At 38.2% G+C, this 18119-nt stretch overlaps 1 protein-coding gene and 1 pseudogene across 1 annotated transcript in view; one reads left to right on the top strand and one right to left on the bottom strand.

Annotated features, from left to right (window-relative positions):
- The window catches only part of LOC112472267, a 29242-nt pseudogene extending 13952 nt beyond the window's left edge, over positions 1-15290 (top strand).
- FRMPD4 (FERM and PDZ domain containing 4) overlaps positions 1-18119 on the bottom strand; it is a 712471-nt gene that overhangs the window by 269883 nt on the left and 424469 nt on the right. The gene's annotated exons all lie outside the window — the stretch shown is intronic.

An 18119-nucleotide genomic window follows, 5' to 3' on the forward strand; every position in this document is an offset into this window, starting at 1 on the left:
CAAAAGATAGGAGGCTTAATCTGACTGCAGAGACAGAAAATCTGAATCAAGTCAAGAAACTCTGATGGAGCCCAGGCTTGTCCTGGGTCAGCACTGGAGCCACTTGGCGGAGACAGTCTTCTCCTGAGGGTCAGGGCTGGTTTCTGGAAATATGTTGGCATTTATCATAGGCCAACAATCTGCATTTCTTCTTATTTTGGGTTGTTTGATAAAACGCAGAATGCCCAGCGAAATATAAATTTCCAATAAATAACGATTTTTTTCCAGTATAACTCAAATATTGCAAGGGGTAATATTTTTATTATAAGTATATTCCAAGAATTGCACGGGCTATACTTATACTAAGAAATCATTTGTTGTGTATGTGAAATTCAATTGACCCGTGCATCCCGTATTTCTAATTCGCCATCCCTAGACTCAGTTCCCCTCCAGGTAATAGGGAGCTCCTTATAGGATGTAATGAGAAGCAAATAAGCGTCTACAAAGCAGAAAGCCCAGCACCTGGTGTATGATAAAGACTCCTTAAATGACTGAAGTCAGTATCATGATGGATATTCTAACAAGCTGACTTCGATGAGAACTTTGACATACTCAGATTAAAAGGAAACCAAAAGAAACTCTTAATAGGAATCACAGGCTGAGTTCTTTAAGCCGTGAGTAAATTAGTTTAGAAAATAACATTTGATGCAGGACATTTTTCCCTGCCCGCTATGTTTTGTTTTGTTTTGTTTTCTTCTGCTCATGCCACGTGCCTATCAAACATCTTGGCCCACCATAATTCTCAGATGTAACTGTGACCAGATGATCTAGCTGTGACATGGTGAGGACAGGAGATATTCATCAGCCTATGCAATATGGGTAGCTAATTCTTAATTGTGTATTCTCGAGGGGAGTGAATCTACATTTTATTTAGGTGACTTATATAAAGAAACACAAATACTGAAAAAGCAATAAGGCAGGAATAAAACTACAAAATTCAAGCAGCATAAGGAATGAGATAGTTTTACACAAAAACCTAGGCTGAAGAGAGCTGTGACAATTTAGTATAAAGAATAGCTACAGATTCCCCAGCAGCAGAGGCAAAAAGAGAAACACGATCTATTACTGGGCTTCCTGTCTAATGACAGGGAAAGCACATTATCAGGAGAAGGTTCCCCCTGGCAAGAAGACTAATGTATCACGTAGCTCCCCAGACAACACAGTAGACGGGGTCCATTTTTATATTTTACTAAAGACACTAATTCCAAATATTCCTAAGGATAAAAATCCCTGAACACAAAACATTCAAGAAACAAATAATAAAAATATATTTAAAGAAGAAGATATAGGTTCTAGCAATCTGAGAAAAGAGCGGGTGTCTGAACTAAAACTTGAAGAATTACAGTTACAGCTCCTGGTTCCCAGAAGCATTCCATATTCCTGCTTACATTTTTGACTTCAGGACATTTGCAATATTCTGCCAGCATCCTCGGAATCCTAGTCTTTTTCCATGACTAGATTTTCACAGTACAGGTGATGGCCACCGGAGAGCCTCTGCCGGGGGCCGCAAGGGATTCTCAACAGCACCCCTACTGCCCGCGGCCATAGGGTCTTAGGGACAAGGCCAAAAAGAGTAGGTGGCCGCCTTCCCTCAGAGAACTGATGTGCGCCCCCTGCGTGAAATTGCCAGTAAAACTCCCAACTCATTCAGCTTCAGCTTTCTGTTACTTTCCTTAATCTGCTTTCTCAGTTCAAAATCTTTGAATGAAGCAACCGATTTGAAGTAAAGTCCCTGTGGACAATTTCTTTGTGAATCATGTTGGTTACTGAACTGCATAGATTTCCTTTTCTTTAAAATAGGATGATTATAATCAGTGAAAGAGCGTGTGCTCAATATTAGAAAACTCACATGCAAAAGTCCAGGCCAATAAAAAACAGAGGCATTCAGTCTCACAGAGGAGGCGAAAATTATATACCCCAACGCACACATGTATACGCCATATATAAAATGTACATTAGACACGACAGAAGAGGAAAATCAGTGCTCCGAGCTGAATCTTTTGTTTGTGAATTGTGACTGTGACCAAGTCCAAACTCGTCAGCCTAAGAACAATGTCTGTCTGACTCCGGCCTCATCCCCCGTCGCTGATCTTCATTCTTACGACATTGAACTAAGTTCCTTGTACTCATCATGCATTTCATATTACTGGGACCTGCTTTCTAACAGAGCTTTTCACTGTGAGATTCACTATTGCTCTCCAACAACTGTATTGGACGCATATCTATCTTTTAAGACCCAGATTAAACACCACCTCCTCCACGAAGCCTGTCCAGAATGGCCCAGCAAAATAATGAGCCACCATGGCATTTGACACAGACCTACGACACTTCTCACATTGCATACATATGCACTTGAATCTGTTTCCGGTTTGAAACTACACGACTTTCCTTCTCACGTGCCCGTCATTCTGTCTCCAGTGTGGTGACAATATCGAGCACAAGGAAATATGTGTTGAAAACCCAATCGATTCAGACAAAAAAGGAGGCCTCGGTTAATTAAATGGTATAAACTATACTCTAAAATAGTATTTCTAAAGCCTGTGGAGACAGACCAGTGTGACTCCAAATATTTGCATGGTTTCATAAATTATTAAAGAATTCTCAAAATGAAAATAAATTTGAATTTAATTTTAAAATGCCCTCATTTAGACGAGACTGCCCATTGAAAAGGGAAGGTGTTCCATATGTCACAACTGCAAGGCCAAACCACGGCAAGGACAGATAGCCACAACTGCCTTCGGTTGGCACTCCAGCTGGCAGAATGCCACCGACGAAGGAGCTGAGCCTAGCAGCTGAGCTACTGGGCCCGATACAGTCTGAGGTGTGGTCAGAGCCGATTACGATGACCTCAGAGTCATGCACGTCCCAGGCCTCAAAGACAAATGGCAACATTTAGCTAATATGTGACACACTCCCTGTGCCACTGTATCATTCCAACGGGGCAAGTATTTGAAATGGGTTTTCCCTAATATTTTCAGAGACAAGAAGAAGATAAAGACCGCCTAAATGAGCTGGAAGAAAATAAATGGACAGATTTCTACTGAAACTAATTTAATTGAGTCTCTTTTGCTATCTGTAATGGGTTGAACGGATGCCCACAACAAGATGCATCCACATCTGAGCGCCTCGTACCTCAGAACGTGACCTTATTGGAATAGGGGTCTCGGCAGATGTAATTAAGCTAAGAATCCAGGAGATCATCCTGGATTAACTAGCTGGGCCCAAAGTCAATGACGAAGTGTCCTTAGAAGTTGACGAGAAAACAGAAAGGAAAGAAAAGGAGATGGTCATGTGACCACAGAGGCAAAGGTTGGAGTCACGCTGCCCAAAGTGAAAAAATGCCCGGAGCCCCCAGAAGTTGGAAGAGCCATCACAGGGGGTGGAAGTAACCCTGCCGACACCTTGATTTTGGACTTCTGGCCTCCAGAACTGAAATGAAACTTTTCTGTTGTTTTTAAGACCACCAGTCTGCTACAGGAACCATGGGAAACTAAAACTCACAGTCCAGAAGAACCAAAAAATAATGCCAAACAAATGCGTTCTTGTGAAAACAAGAACTGTGTTCAACTATTGCATCGAGTTCTTTCCCGTGCAAGGAGAAAAGGCTAAAGGATCCCAACAGAAAGACAGGAATTCCCACCACGGCCTGGTGCTTCGTCTGCCTGCCTGGCGTTGAGGCAAGCCACACCCCAGATTGCTAATGATCACCAGGAGGTGATGTCCAGATCAGCCTGGAATCGTCCCCGAGTTAGCAAACTCATCATTCCCCTGAACAACTTTATTTCACTGCCCACGCATTCTCCAGAGAAGATTTCCTTAATAGTCTAACTGAACTTTCCTTGCACTGACTACTTGTAAAAGCCATCTCTTAACCAATACATAAATATATTTCAGAATGTACCTTACACGGTAGATTCAGAAAAATGCAACGTCAGGATTGCAGTCTGACATAGCTCAAGAAAGAGCTGATTTGCATTATTTTGTGAGACAAGGCCATTAAACTCAACTGTTCCATTAAATCGATTTTTTTTTATTTCCAGAAGACTCCATCTTCCTTTAATCACGCTAGCGTGACAACATAAGAGTAATTATGAGTGACTTTGGTGATTATTCTCCGAAGCCTCGGCGCTCCTCTGAGGTCTTCAGAGTTCAAAATACTTATTGGTTTCTTCTTTCCATGACTTGAGATTTTAGTAAAAGAGCCAGAAGACACAAGAACCCACGAACATCTCTGTTTCCCCCATATGATTAGAAAATAAATGAACATATAAAGCGGAATTGTAACTGTCAGGAAAAAAAATAATAAATTGCTTGAGCGCAAACTAATTTTTAAATACAATAATTTCTTGAAATATTTTTCCAAAGATGTGGCCAACAGCTCTATGGATGAGCACACAGCATGGACTAAGTATCTGACAATCGACCAGTTTTTAACTAGTAAATAAATGTCAGTAATTAACCAGAGCATGATGAGAATATAGTGCCTGTTTAGTTTGTGGAAAGATGAAAAGGGATTTTTATTTGTTGGCCTGCATGACTACACTTCATTCTGCGCACCGCCCCCCAACTTTACTGAGATATAATTGGCAAATATGACTGTTCTTAACACTTAGAATATTGGTAACCAATAGTGAGTCACTACTTGATCAGAACTGAAATTTGTGTAAATGGGAGATGACACGGGAATCTTCTTTTTCCTTTATTTTATTTCTGTGTGATTAGTTTTGATACAGAAAATAAAGCTAAAAACATTAGCTGTGCCAATATACACATATGGACAATCGCCCTCCAAGAAACCATCCCCATATGTCCCGGTGAACTATATATTTTTTTCAGCTCAACTCATTAAATAAGCTAATCTTTTGCAAAATTTTTCGGTTATTGAAATTTGGTCTCAAGAGCCAGTGGTATGGTACATACTTAGACAGCTATTTTTACAACATTGAACCTGGATAAGCCTGCCAGAAAAATAAAAAACAAAAGTAAAATGCAAGCTTGAACAATCAAAGTACATCACTGAAATACAGAAAAGAAGCATTAAGTGTAACCTTAAATCTGAGAAGTGGCAGCATCAACGGGCTGGATAAAGACCCTGACCCCAAATGTCTCTTGTGGTCATCACCAGATGAAGTGGATCCTTCAAGGTCACAAATGAGCTACTGAGTTCTCCAGCCTTGCCTGCCTACAAGGGGACCGCACCCACCTGCATACGCATGAGAAGGCAAAGAAAATCGTCCCCCTCCACCGCCTGTCCCTTAACAGAATGGTGGCACTTCGTTGAGAACACCGCAGTGATTATAAACAAATGAGCAAACATATTTTTGGAAAGATGAGAGTAATGAGCCCTAGAAGATATCTTATTTCCAATCAGATTAACTCGAAAGTAACATCTACATTTCCGAATGGTTTACGCAGAAAACGCTAATTATATGTATATAACTGTACCCCCCTCACACACAATATACCAAATACTCATAAAAAAAAATAAGTGAGAAATATGCCCTGGGTTTCCTTCGGTTTCTTTTATAACTTCTTTAATTTAACAAATCCAAGGTCAAAAATCAACTCTGGGCTATTAATAGATTGACCAGCAAGCGCATCTGCAGCATCATGGAAACACACATCACATTCTCTCCATCCCGCATTGATGATAGCTTCTGGCACTCTGTACCCTTGTTTTGTTGGGAAAAAAAAAAAAAAGGCAACTGTTCCCTTCAGGGCAAGCTTTGCAGTATATTTTACAACACTGTCGAAGTTTGAAAAGTAATGTCTATCTGGAAATCCAGTTAAAAGGCATAAGGAATGACACATGACGTGAGGCAGATCTCAAATTCTAAAAAGTACAGCAAGCGAGGGATACCTGCATTCTGAACACTGGGAACAGACAGTCTCCCGCTCGCTCTTACAGACATCCAGCATTGACTTTTTGAAGCTATCCCTTTTCTGCTTTGAGAATTATAATTGAATTCCTTCTCTACGTTTCACGACTTTTTTCTCTTGAAACATGAACTATGGTAAGTAAAGACTTCTTTTAGAGGCTCCCAGTGACTGAACTCTAAAAGTATCAAAGAAATGATGAGTAAAACCACCTTAGAACCGAGATTTGGGGGTCTGCAGGCAGAGCTAAAAAGTCCAAGGAAACGACAATTCACGAGGCTGGCAACAGGAGCGCCTTTACTGTGTAATCCTTTAAAATGGAGATACGTAGCCTACGAAAGGGAACCATCATATTTTCTCTGTCACCATGCAGTACAGAACCATACGCAACCTAAGAGAGACACTGGTCCAAACGCATAAACCTGTGACCTTAGCGTCCCAGAGCCCTGAACGATTACTCACACGTCATTTTCCGCAGGCGAAAGATATTTCTGCTGGACTGGGGTCTCAACTCAGTCCCTGTCTACGCATAGGAGGTGTGGGAATCAGAGAAGCTTTTGAGAAAAATGGAAAGTTATATGCAGACTGCATAATCTGGGAAAATACGAATGAGTTTTTAAAGAAATCGTAATAACAGCATTAATACTAATAACCAAAGAAGTGGAAACAACACACGTACTCGTAAATTGGAGAATGAATCAAGAAACTGTGGTATATCAATTCGCTGGAATATCATTCGGCAATAAAAAGGAACCAAGTGCTGAACTTGAAAACATTAAGCTAAGAGAAAGAAGGCGGTCAGAAAGAAAACATGCTGTATGGTTCTCATTACATGAAATTGGTCAGAAAAGGCCAAACACTAGAGACAGAAAGTAGAGCAGTGGCTTCCAGGGACTGAGATGGGAACACGGTGGGATGAGCAAGCACGCATAAGAGATTCTGATCCAGACTTTAGTGATGCTTGTCCGACTCAATAACTTATTAAAAATTATTAACTTATTAAAAATTACTGACTTATACACTGAAAAGTAGGAGAATGCTAAGATATGTAAATCATACTTCTATAAAGTCATGCAAAATAATAAAGGAGCGAGGCTCCAAAGGGAAAGACTCCTCCCCTCGGAGTTGGTCTTTTGGGTTCAGGTTGCTGGCATCTAGTTCTGAAGTTCATTGGTTTTCATTCTATGCTACCAACTCTGAGAGAGAGTTTAGAGACCTGAGGAAATTGCCAGGACATGTGTACACCCGGGAAGCTACATCATCTATAATTTCATTAGGTTTCATGTACTGTGATCAACGATGGACGCCATTCAATGCCAGGTCCTGCTGTCCTGGATATGGGAAACCTGGATCCACATCATATTTGTACGCAGTTGGAGTTCAAAGCACAGATGCTAAAGATTATGTTCCAGTTATGCATTCATCTGTAGGATGAGAATAATGTACATACCTCCGAGACTTATGGGATTAAATGAGTAACTACATAGAATTCTTGGCAAAGTCTGACACGCGGATCACATTCACTACATGTTAGTTGCTGCATTTTATGCCCTTTGAGTATAGTAAAGGAGTTTAAAATACTTAAGAGCTAAGTTTTGCAATAAAAATACTAATGATTATAATCAACGGCATACCGTACAGTTTTCTAAAATCTATTACTGGAAAAGGTATCTATTGCTTTATTTGATAACACTAGAATACCTCGATATTATTCGAACTGAAAAAAAAAATAGAGAAAAAGTGGGAAAATAAAATTAAGTATCTGCATCGTACCTTGTATGGAATAGGAACAAATAATTGCATATATAGTTACAATACATAAGAACTTTTTAATTATGTAAAATTAATAGAATGTATTTTTTAATCAATTTGCTATAAACTTGAAATTCCTCTATAAAATAGAGTTCTCACCTAATGCTTGCTGTCCCCACAAACAGCCTCCCCCTTCATCAACATCTTGTACCAAAGGGATACATTTGTCACAACCCATGAACCAAGATTGACACATCTTTCTCAAACAACATTCAAATTGACTTTCACTATTTCTGTTGCACAGTCCATGGGTTTTGACAAATGTACACTCGCATGCATCTAGCATGATTATATCTTACAGAGTAGCTAGTTCTATCTATTCATCTCTCCCTCCTCCAATACCACTGGTGACCACTGATCTTTCTACTCTCCATAATTTTGCTTTTTCCACAATGTAGCTGAAATCACAGTATGTATATAGCATTTTCAGTGTGGCTTCTTTCACTCAGCAATACACATTTAAGTTTCCTCCTTAAACTTGTATAATGTCTTCTTGTAGCTACGAGTGAGTTTTGAAAAAGTATTTTAAAACTGTTTCTTTGGAAATGGAGATATTTATAAAATTAGTCCATAAAGATCTTAAAATATGTGTGTCTTCGAAAATCAATAAATCACAAGGAGGAAGTCAACAATAACTTAGAGATATTTTTATTCAGTGAAGTACTGAGCCCTAAACAGACAGTAACTCAATGTCCTCTTTATCGTCATGACATCGTTTCAGCATGAATGACAACTTGACTGACGACGGTTTGAATGAACTAGAATGTGGCCCAAGCCTCAGAAGCCGACACATAAACCTGACTTCGGAAAAAACCTGCAGACATTAAAATCATTAGAATGTTCATTTGTCAGATTTCAATATGGTGCCCGAGTCATTTGTGGGATGACTTTATTAGCCTCCAACATCAATACCTGAAGTATGAAATATCTTTCCCCCAGAGATTTCTGGAAGAACTTCATGATAGCTGAAACGAGCCTTATAGATGATTTCAAATCAGCCGCATCAACAAATGTATGTGCTTGGCCACGAGATCAAGAATGAAACCGTGGAGAGAAGAGAGAGACAACATCCTGAGAATTTCTGTCTGAAAAGCAGAGTCTTTTCTCTTGCAAAGTGCTGCACAAAAGAACCTACACAGAGACTGGAAATTTTCTCTATCTCTGGGGCTCAATATAATAGCCCATTAGCCAAACATGGCTTTTCTAAAAGAAATTAAACAGGACAATGGTTTTATGTAAATTTAAAGGACTTTTGCTCACAAAAATAACATATTTTACAAAGTGACATGTATATTTGTAATATACATGTAATATACATGGCTTTATTGAGATATAATTCACACTATAAAGTTCATGTTTTAAAGTGTATATTCAGTGATGTTCGTTATGTAAGATTGAGAAACGATCGCTACTAATTCCAGAGCATTTTCATTACCCCCAAAAGAAACTCCATATCCATTAATAGCCATTCCCCAAACTCTCACACCTCAGCCCCAGGCAATCAGTTATCTACATTCTGTCTCTGGGATTTGCCTATTATGGACTTTCATTTAAAAGGAATAATAAAATTTGTTGTATTTTGTGTCTGGCTTCTTTCGCTTGGCATAATGTTTTCAAGATTCATCCATTCATTCACGTATCAGTACTTCACTCCTCTTTTTGATGAATACTATTCTACTGCATGAATGAACGACATTTTTTTAATCCATTCATCATCTGATAACATGTGTGGCTAATGAAGACTTGAATCATATCTAGTGCCCCTGAATAACTAGATTTTAAAGGTTTATTTCATTTTACTTTAATTAATTTAAATTTAAATAGCCCATATGGCTACTGGCCACCACTTTGGACAGTGTGTTTCTTGAGTAACCAAAGAAGTACAAGTTGGCAGTTACAAAATAGTCATGGGGAAGTAAAGTACAGCACAGGGAGTAGAGTCAGTAACACTGGAATAACTGTGTATAATGCTGGGTGGGTACTAGACTAATCAGAGAGATCGTCTTATAAGTTAAAATTAATATAATACTGTACTTGAAAAGAAATAAAGTAAAATCAAATCTGTCTTGATCACTAATGCAAAAGAAAACAAAAAAAAAATACAAAAAAAATACAACTCTCCCATGGCACAAAAACTCCACACACCCTTTGTTCATTCTCCAGGATCTAGAATCCTTCATAATATATTCCCTCGGGTGCCCAGGAGACCTCCCCAAGAGCAAACAGATAGCTAAGCCAAGCATTAAAGGAAGAGCTGCTGCTCATCTACCCTGGCTGTGGAGATCTTCAAGGTACCTAGGTTAAAATTGGGGTGTTACCCCGAGGAGAAGTAGGAAGGAAGGAATATTAAGCCGAACACATCGACCCTGCTTTTTCTATACTGTTGATGAATACATGTAAAATTTACCATTTTAACCATTTTTAAGTGTACAGTTCTGAAGCATCAAGTAAATTCACATGGTTGTACAACAACCACCATCATTTGTCTCCAGAAGTTTTTAATCTTCCCTAACTGAAGCTCTGTACCAGTAAAGCAATAACTTTTCATTCCTCCCTACTTCCGAGGGCTGTCAACCACCATTCTATTTTGTCTTTATGAATCTGACTACTCTAGGTTCCTTGTATTTTTATCATCACGCACTATTTGCCTGCGATTGGCTTATTTCATAATGTCTTCAAGATGTTCTATACTGTATCATGAATCAGAGTTGCCTTCCTTTTTAAGCCTGAATAATACTCCACTGTATATAAATACATGTAAGTATGTGTGTGTGTATATATCTACATACGCTCACAACATTTAGTGTTTCCATTCATCTGCCAATGGACACTTGGGTGGCTTCCATCTTTTGGCTCTGGTGAATAATGCCGCTCTGAACGTGAGCGTATAAATATCTGTTCGAGTCCCTGCTCTCATTAGTTTTATGTACATATCCAGTAGTGGAATTGCTGGATCATATGGCAATTCAAGGTTTAATTTTTTGAGGAATCAACATACCATTTTCACAGCCACTACATCACTTCACATTCTTACCAGCAATGCACAAGGTTCGAATTTCTCCACAGTATCACCAATTTTTGTCATTTTCTGGGTGTGTATTTGTGTGTGTGTTTAACAATAGCGATTCTAGTGGTTGTAAAGTGCTATCCTATTGTGATTTTGATGTGCACTTCCCTAATGTTAGTTCTACCGAACATCTTTTCATATGCTTATTGCCCATTTGAATATCTTCTTTGTGAAATTTCTACTCCGGTTTTTGGATCATATTTTAATCAGGTTGTATGGAGTTTTGTTGTTGAATTATAGGAGTTCTTTATATATTCTGGATTTCAATCTTTCATCAAACATATAATATAAAATTATTTTGTCCCTTTCTGTAAATTGTCTTTTCACTCTGTTCATAGTGTATTTTGATACAAGTTTTGTAATTTTGATGAAGGTCAACTTAATTTTTCTGCCCTTTTGTTGCCTGCCAACTTCTTTTTAGGTAAAGAAAACTGAACTTTTTTTTCACTTTGAAGTTAAAAGATAATTAATAGTCATAAAAATAACAATAACTAATATCACCTTTTATTTGTATAGCAATTGAGAGTTTCATAAGGCCTAATGGCTTTCATAACAAGTGACATTCCTAGGTTATTTTGTCTGAGGATATAAAAATGGAATAAGTGACGGACTCAACATCACGCCACACATATGTAGCTCCTACTCAAAAACCGGGAATCTGAAGCCAAGATTCTTTCCAGTATACCACTTTTTTTTTAAATAGTGGATTTGATTTTGCTAACACATTGAAGGCACAGACTAATATGAAAGTTACAAATTTCTTCTCTTTAAGGGGAAACTACAGTCCTATTCCGAAGGAAAACTGTAGAGGAAGAGTCAAATAGTTCAACTATCCATGTCCATCTTGAAAATACATCGTTCATTCTGGAGGCAGAAAATTCACTCATTTATTCCACTTTACTATTTTCCTAATATAGTTTGCCATTTACCACGTTTATTAAAAATTTGCAGCCAAATTGAACACTGTAAAACTTACTATAAACATACATATATATTATACAGATATGGAAGTGTGCGCAAATATATTTAAAGTAGCATCTCGCTAGTATTAGATCATGGCAGATGCATATCTCAGTTTAGAAAAAAGTTTTTGTAATGTGCTAAGTAGAGACTGAATTACCTGGAAGGAAAAACAATTCTATTACCTTTCCTTTAGAGAAAAAAATACCATACTAACCATACAAAAATTTTGCAAATGGCTTTTTCATTTATTTACATTAAAACCAGGTATATTATATCCAGAAAAAGCCAAACTTATAAAATCCAGAATATGTAGAAATTCACACACTGAAGTGAGATTTAGTAGTATTGTGTCACCGCAACCATCTTTAATCTCACTACTTCACACAATTTGGGGTAAAACTACTTTAAGAGCAAGAATACAAGATTGCAAATATGAAATTAGACACGAGGTCTTATAAGGGGTCATTACGAGTGAAAAGCTCTAAAGCTCAAGGGTCATGAACTTCATGAAAGATTTATCTCAAAACAACTTTTTGATGAGCGACCGAGATATTTGAGCTTCAGTTGCTGAGTCTAGCATGACTGCTTTCTAACCACCCATAAGGCAGAAGTCACTGCTGGGAAGAATGTCCAATGGATAAAAATGGGACATCAAAGTAGTTGTGAACGGATGAGCTAAAATGGGGCAACCCCATGCGGTGAAAGAAGTGCTTATGTGATGAAAAGCAGCCTCTAGAATCAGCCTGAGCTCTTGATTCTCAAGTCCAGTCTGCAGACATGTGCTGGTCAACAGCAGGCACTTTATGGGTGACGAAATCCATTGGAGACACATTTTTTGTCTACGTTGGGTGGATCCAGCTGGGAATGGCATCCTCTCTTTGAGCCCACATAGAGAGAAACTTAAGCAGTGAAGGTCCGTTTCTCTGGTCCCAACTTGCCGGCCAACCCACACTTTCTTCATGGCCCTATAGAAAGCCTCAGGCAAATGAGCTGTTATTCTCTAGCTTCTCTCAATCTGGCCAGAATAGTATAGATTTAGAAAACCAGTATATAGATATTAATTCCATTTTCAATTATGAATGTAATAACAATGGAAACACCAGAACGAATTGAATACCCAGGCTCCACTACCTGAGTTTATATTGAACTAGCTGATAAAAAAAACCCATAATTTAACACAGGTATGTCAAGAAAAATATGAGATCCATGTCATATGATCAAAAGAAAGTTTTATGTTGTGATCTTTCGGCATTCACATTTACAATATGTATGTTTACAAATTTGCAGGTCAACAAAAATTGCCAACTGTCTTATATCTTTTCCTATACTGACGCTCTCTAATTTTGCTGTTAAATGTGCTTTCTTTGGAAATGCTGAAAACCACGATACCATGATGCATCCAACAGAATGTCTACAGTGCAAAAGATACACAATGACAAGTGTCGGGGAGAGGTGGAAGAGCAACTGGAACTCTCAAACGCTGTTGGTGACAGCATAAACTAAAGCGAAGACTTTGGAAAACTGGAAGTCAGCATGAAAGCTCAAGCATACAAAAATACCTTTTGGCCCAGCAATAACATTCGCTGGTACGTACTCAACATAAATATTCAGATATGGTCACTAAGTGGCACGAAGTGGAATTTTCATATCAGCATGATTTGTAAAAGCTCATCATTAGAAATTACTTAAATGTCCATCAACCATTAAACGGCTAATAATTTGTGATATATTCATTCAATGGAATTCCACAGTGTTAAGAATGAAAGACCACACACCACTCCATGAAGGAAACTCACAAACGCAACGTTGAATGCAAGAAAGGAGATACGAAAGAGCACATGCTGTGTGATTCTATTAACAGGATATTTAAAAACAAGCAACGCTAATCTGTAGTGACTGATGTTACCATAGGGGACCTCGGGCTGGAGTGGCCCTAAGGAAGAATAAGGGGCCTCAGTGGCTATTACTGGTTTGTTAGTTTTTTTTTCTTACTCCGGGTGCTAGCTCAACTGTGTGCTTTCTTTGTGAAAATTCTTTGAGTCTTCCATTTAAGATTTGTGCATTTTACTATCTGTATCTTACCTTTTAACAAAAAGTTTACTTTAAAACGGTCCTCCTTTTTCTCAAACGATGGAGAATATCACTATGGTAGTCCCCCAATTACAAGATAAAAAAAGTATAAGACTGTGAAATCCTCAAGTCTGGAAACTGCTTATCTATAGACCACTGAGAAACTCAAGCATAAAAAAATAAGTCACATATTCCTGTCTTTTGAAGATGGACCCATGCCAAGAGAGTAATGAAATAAGTCACTAGAAACGGTGTTAGAAACAGCAGTTAGATCTACAAATTTGTGAGGAGTCTTCATACATAGTGTTCTCTAGATAGAACTGCAGTAAAATTACACATCGCAGGCAAACACATTTTCTCCAAATGTTCTTTCTCGTTTCTTACCATCTGACACTCTGGGCACACCTCGCTCTGCCATGATGTAGACTCTTTCAAAACTTCACTCAAGAGCTTTAAGAAGGCTCTTTCTGGAAGAAACTTCTATGAGATTTACTCACTCATTCTGAGATTTTCCTTGCTCACCTCCAGTTTTCGTTTCCTGTCTCCTGACCTGTTTTTAACTTATTACAAAGGTGATCCGAAATGTCTAACCTGTTTCGACACATAGTTCTTTCTCATCGAGATATTTTTAATCAAAACTAGTGTAAAAATTCAATTAAATAACAGACAGTTTATCTATGCCCATTATTGTAATTCCAAAACAACTTTACTTTTCCATAAAGACGAGGTCACGACCACCAAGGCAGAGGTTGGGATCTATAAATAATTCCCCCATAGGATCTTCTGAATTCTGTCAATAACTCCTTCAGTTAATCTTCTGAAATCTGGCAAAACGAACAAGTCAGAAATTTTGCAAATAATCGATACAACCGTAAAAGCACATCTGGCTCTTTCCAGTGGGTGACAGGCCATGGGCATGTCTTGTGACAATCGGCAGAAGTGCCGCACGACCGGAAGCAAAAATCGGAGCTGGGACGCCCCGCTGCCAACACAAAGGCTGGCCCCCCGCTGCACACGGACGCTCCATGTGCGGGGAGAAACAAGAAGTACCGCGCCTTGAGGATGGATGTAGGAAACTTCTCCTGGCGTTCCAAGCGTTGTACGTGCAGAACAAGGATTACGAGTGTTGTCTAAGATGTATGCGACACTGACAGCGCACCAGAAAGACAATGGGACGCGTCCCACTGAGCACCGTCCCTGGGATGCAGGAAGGGAGCCAAGCTGACTCCTGAGAAGCAAGAGATTTTTAAAAAAATGATCAAAGAAAATTCTGAAGAAATATCTCAGGAGGGAAAAGAATGCCCACATCAGAAGTCTTCTAGAGGAGCCGGTCCAGTAGGACAAGCTTCTCGCACGCATCGCTTCAAGACCAGGCCAATGTGGCCGAGCAGATGGCTGCGTGCTAGTGGGCAAGGAGCTGGTGTTCAATCTGAGAAAAACCAAGGTCCGGAAATGCAAGTAAACCCTCCTCCCTACTATGTTAGCCCATGTAATAAAGGTGTTTCTTGTTCGGGGGTGGGGTGGGGGGATGGGGGAAGCAAACCTGGAATTTGAAGTTTGAAAACAATCTTCTCTGCTCCTTTTTCTTATAATTATGAAAATAAAACAGGCCCATGATATTAAAACATAAAGTGAAAAATTAAACCCTACAAAACAAAAGGAATAAGGAACAAAAGGAAAAATGAATCTCACTCCCTCCTGCCCCATATCTCAGTCAAACGACATCAACATGACCGCGCTACATGGTCTCTTGTCCTTGTGTTTTGCTCTTGACAATTTGCACATAACATAATAATTGTTTTAGGTGTCCTGGTGCCCTCGTGTATTAAATATCTAAACATCTATTTCGAGTGTTACCGTCATCATCCCTTAGCCACAGGAGATAAGATCCAAGATCCCCAGTGAAGCCTGAAACTGAGGATATTACCAAACCCCATATAGACTACGCTTTTTCCTAAACATACATGCCTATGATAAAATTTAATAGGAGGCACCTATACCAGGATACTGCTCCTTTGGGGACAATCACTGATCCCTTCCCCCGTGTGTCCCCAATTTCTGGAGAGCTCCCTTCCTTAAGACGCTTGTCTTCTCTCCAAGAGCTCAGTTTAGACTAAATGTCACTGATTGTGGGAATTCCCTGCCATGGTTGGTAAGTTAGGCTGTGTTTATTTGACAAGCGTTCATAGCTTGCTTCCTCGGTATCATCGAAGATGATGTTTTCTTCTTGGTTTTGAATTATTTCTGTTGTTTTTCCCATTAGTTTATGAGAGAATGGAGTCAAAGCACCATGACCGACAACATGAGGCAAATTTCTCTACTATTCCACCTAGAAAAGTATTGGATTCAGTAAAGTAGGATCCACACTTAGACCATGGACCGCTGACACTTTAGCTTACGATCGAAGGGGCATGTTTAAGGGCTTTTTGAGGGGTCTTCTGGACAGCAAAGACTCATCCGAGGTTCACTATTTTCTGGAAGGATTTCCTTCAGCATTTGCTTATTAGAAGGGGAGACCGAGGGCAAGTGTCTTCAGTTCTCACCTCGGGAAGTGCTGGGGACACTTAGTTCTTCCTGTTCGCCCTAGCTTTGGGGATCATCTAGAAGTCCTGCAGAAATCTGATTTAACTACCCTCTCCTGGCATGAGAAATAGAATCACAAAGCATCCTTATTCTCTGCTTCCCTCTCATGCATGGAAACATGACAGATAATGGAAGCGTCACTTATATTTTCCTTTATTTATGGCCAATGAAATCGTAGAGGACAACTTCAGTGGATGGAGAGTACTGAAGTTTAAATAGGGCCACCAGCTGATTGAAAGGAACACTTACTTAAAACCTGCAATTTCATTTTCAACCTTGATTCACTGTTAAGCTGCCCACACAGTGTAAGGGTTTGTAAACATTTTTAAATGACTATAAAGGAATAACTTATGTTACCAGTCCTTATGAATTTAATCTACCGAAACCTATCCTTAACACTTTAAGAGTGTTCTTTGTAAACAACTCTTCATAAATCAGATTACCCCAGCAGGAAACAGAAGAGTCAAATGTACACATGCTAACTTATGAAATACTGCTTCGAATGAAAATTTCCAGCATTAATCTAAATGACAATGATGCTTGAAAAGAATTGAAATAACGGTATCTGTACATATAATACAACGAAACAATAAATGCAAAATCCAAAATAATATTAGTCACATTTCACTTTCATGAACAAACTAAATAATAATATAAATAAACTGATATCATCTTATATCATAAAATAAAATATTGAAATTTTGAAATGTCTAAGAAATAAGTAGGAAGAGTAACAATTTAATTTTCTATTATTTACCATTTGTTTATATTTCTTCTCAAACATGATCATCTATATTTGCATATGCACAATTAAACTAGTCCTGGGGTGAAATTTTTATATTAATTTTATAAGGTTCTTTTTTTTTAATTCTAGATTTTTATTTTTTAGTACTAAAAACAATTTTAACAGATGACAAATACCGCAAGAATTCTTGTAATAGACGGCCATGTAAAAGATTAAAGATATAAAATATTAAACACATATTTTCAAGAGAGATAATGCCAAGTTTACCAGCCAGCATCCATTCCTGTGCCCAAATCCAGAGAAAGCAGCTTTTCCTCAATCGGATTATACGATTAAACAGAATATTCCAAAATAAGCTGAATCATCATATTATCACAACTACTCCCAATTAATTACACGAAAAGAAAATTATACGACAAGTTTTTTGGCAGTGAAAAATATTATTTATGTTAATTACTTAGAATATTTTAAAATAGATCCCACATAATTTCACATCCTATTTGTATATGCCAATTCTATTAGTATTAATAAATGAAAAAAAAGTCTTTTAAACTTTAAGATGATCCTTTTTTAAAGGAAAAAATTATTATTATTATTATTATTAAGCATTCAGAGAAATAATGAAGGCATCCATTGGAAGCACTAAGAATTGTGGGTTTTTTTAAATCTCTAAACAAATGAAAGAAAAATATCAAGAAATCAGTAGCCTCCGCTCGACAAGTAAAGAAGGGAGTATGACAATAAGGTGAATGGAGAATAGAAATGTACAGTCCATTTTTGCCAAAACCAGGAGGCAGACTACAAAATATTTTAAGGGGTACTAACAGCAGCTGAGTATGTACAAGAGGTCCGCTAGAAAAAAATGCTATCGAATTCATAATCTACAGAGCAAAGGAAGTATTGTTAATTGATTTTACAGATAATGGCAATCTAAGCAAAGAAATTGTTTAAATTTTCCAAGGT

Source organism: Pteropus alecto, unplaced genomic scaffold, assembly GCF_000325575.1.
Source record: "Pteropus alecto unplaced genomic scaffold, ASM32557v1 scaffold511, whole genome shotgun sequence".
Lineage (NCBI taxonomy): Eukaryota > Metazoa > Chordata > Mammalia > Chiroptera > Pteropodidae > Pteropus > Pteropus alecto.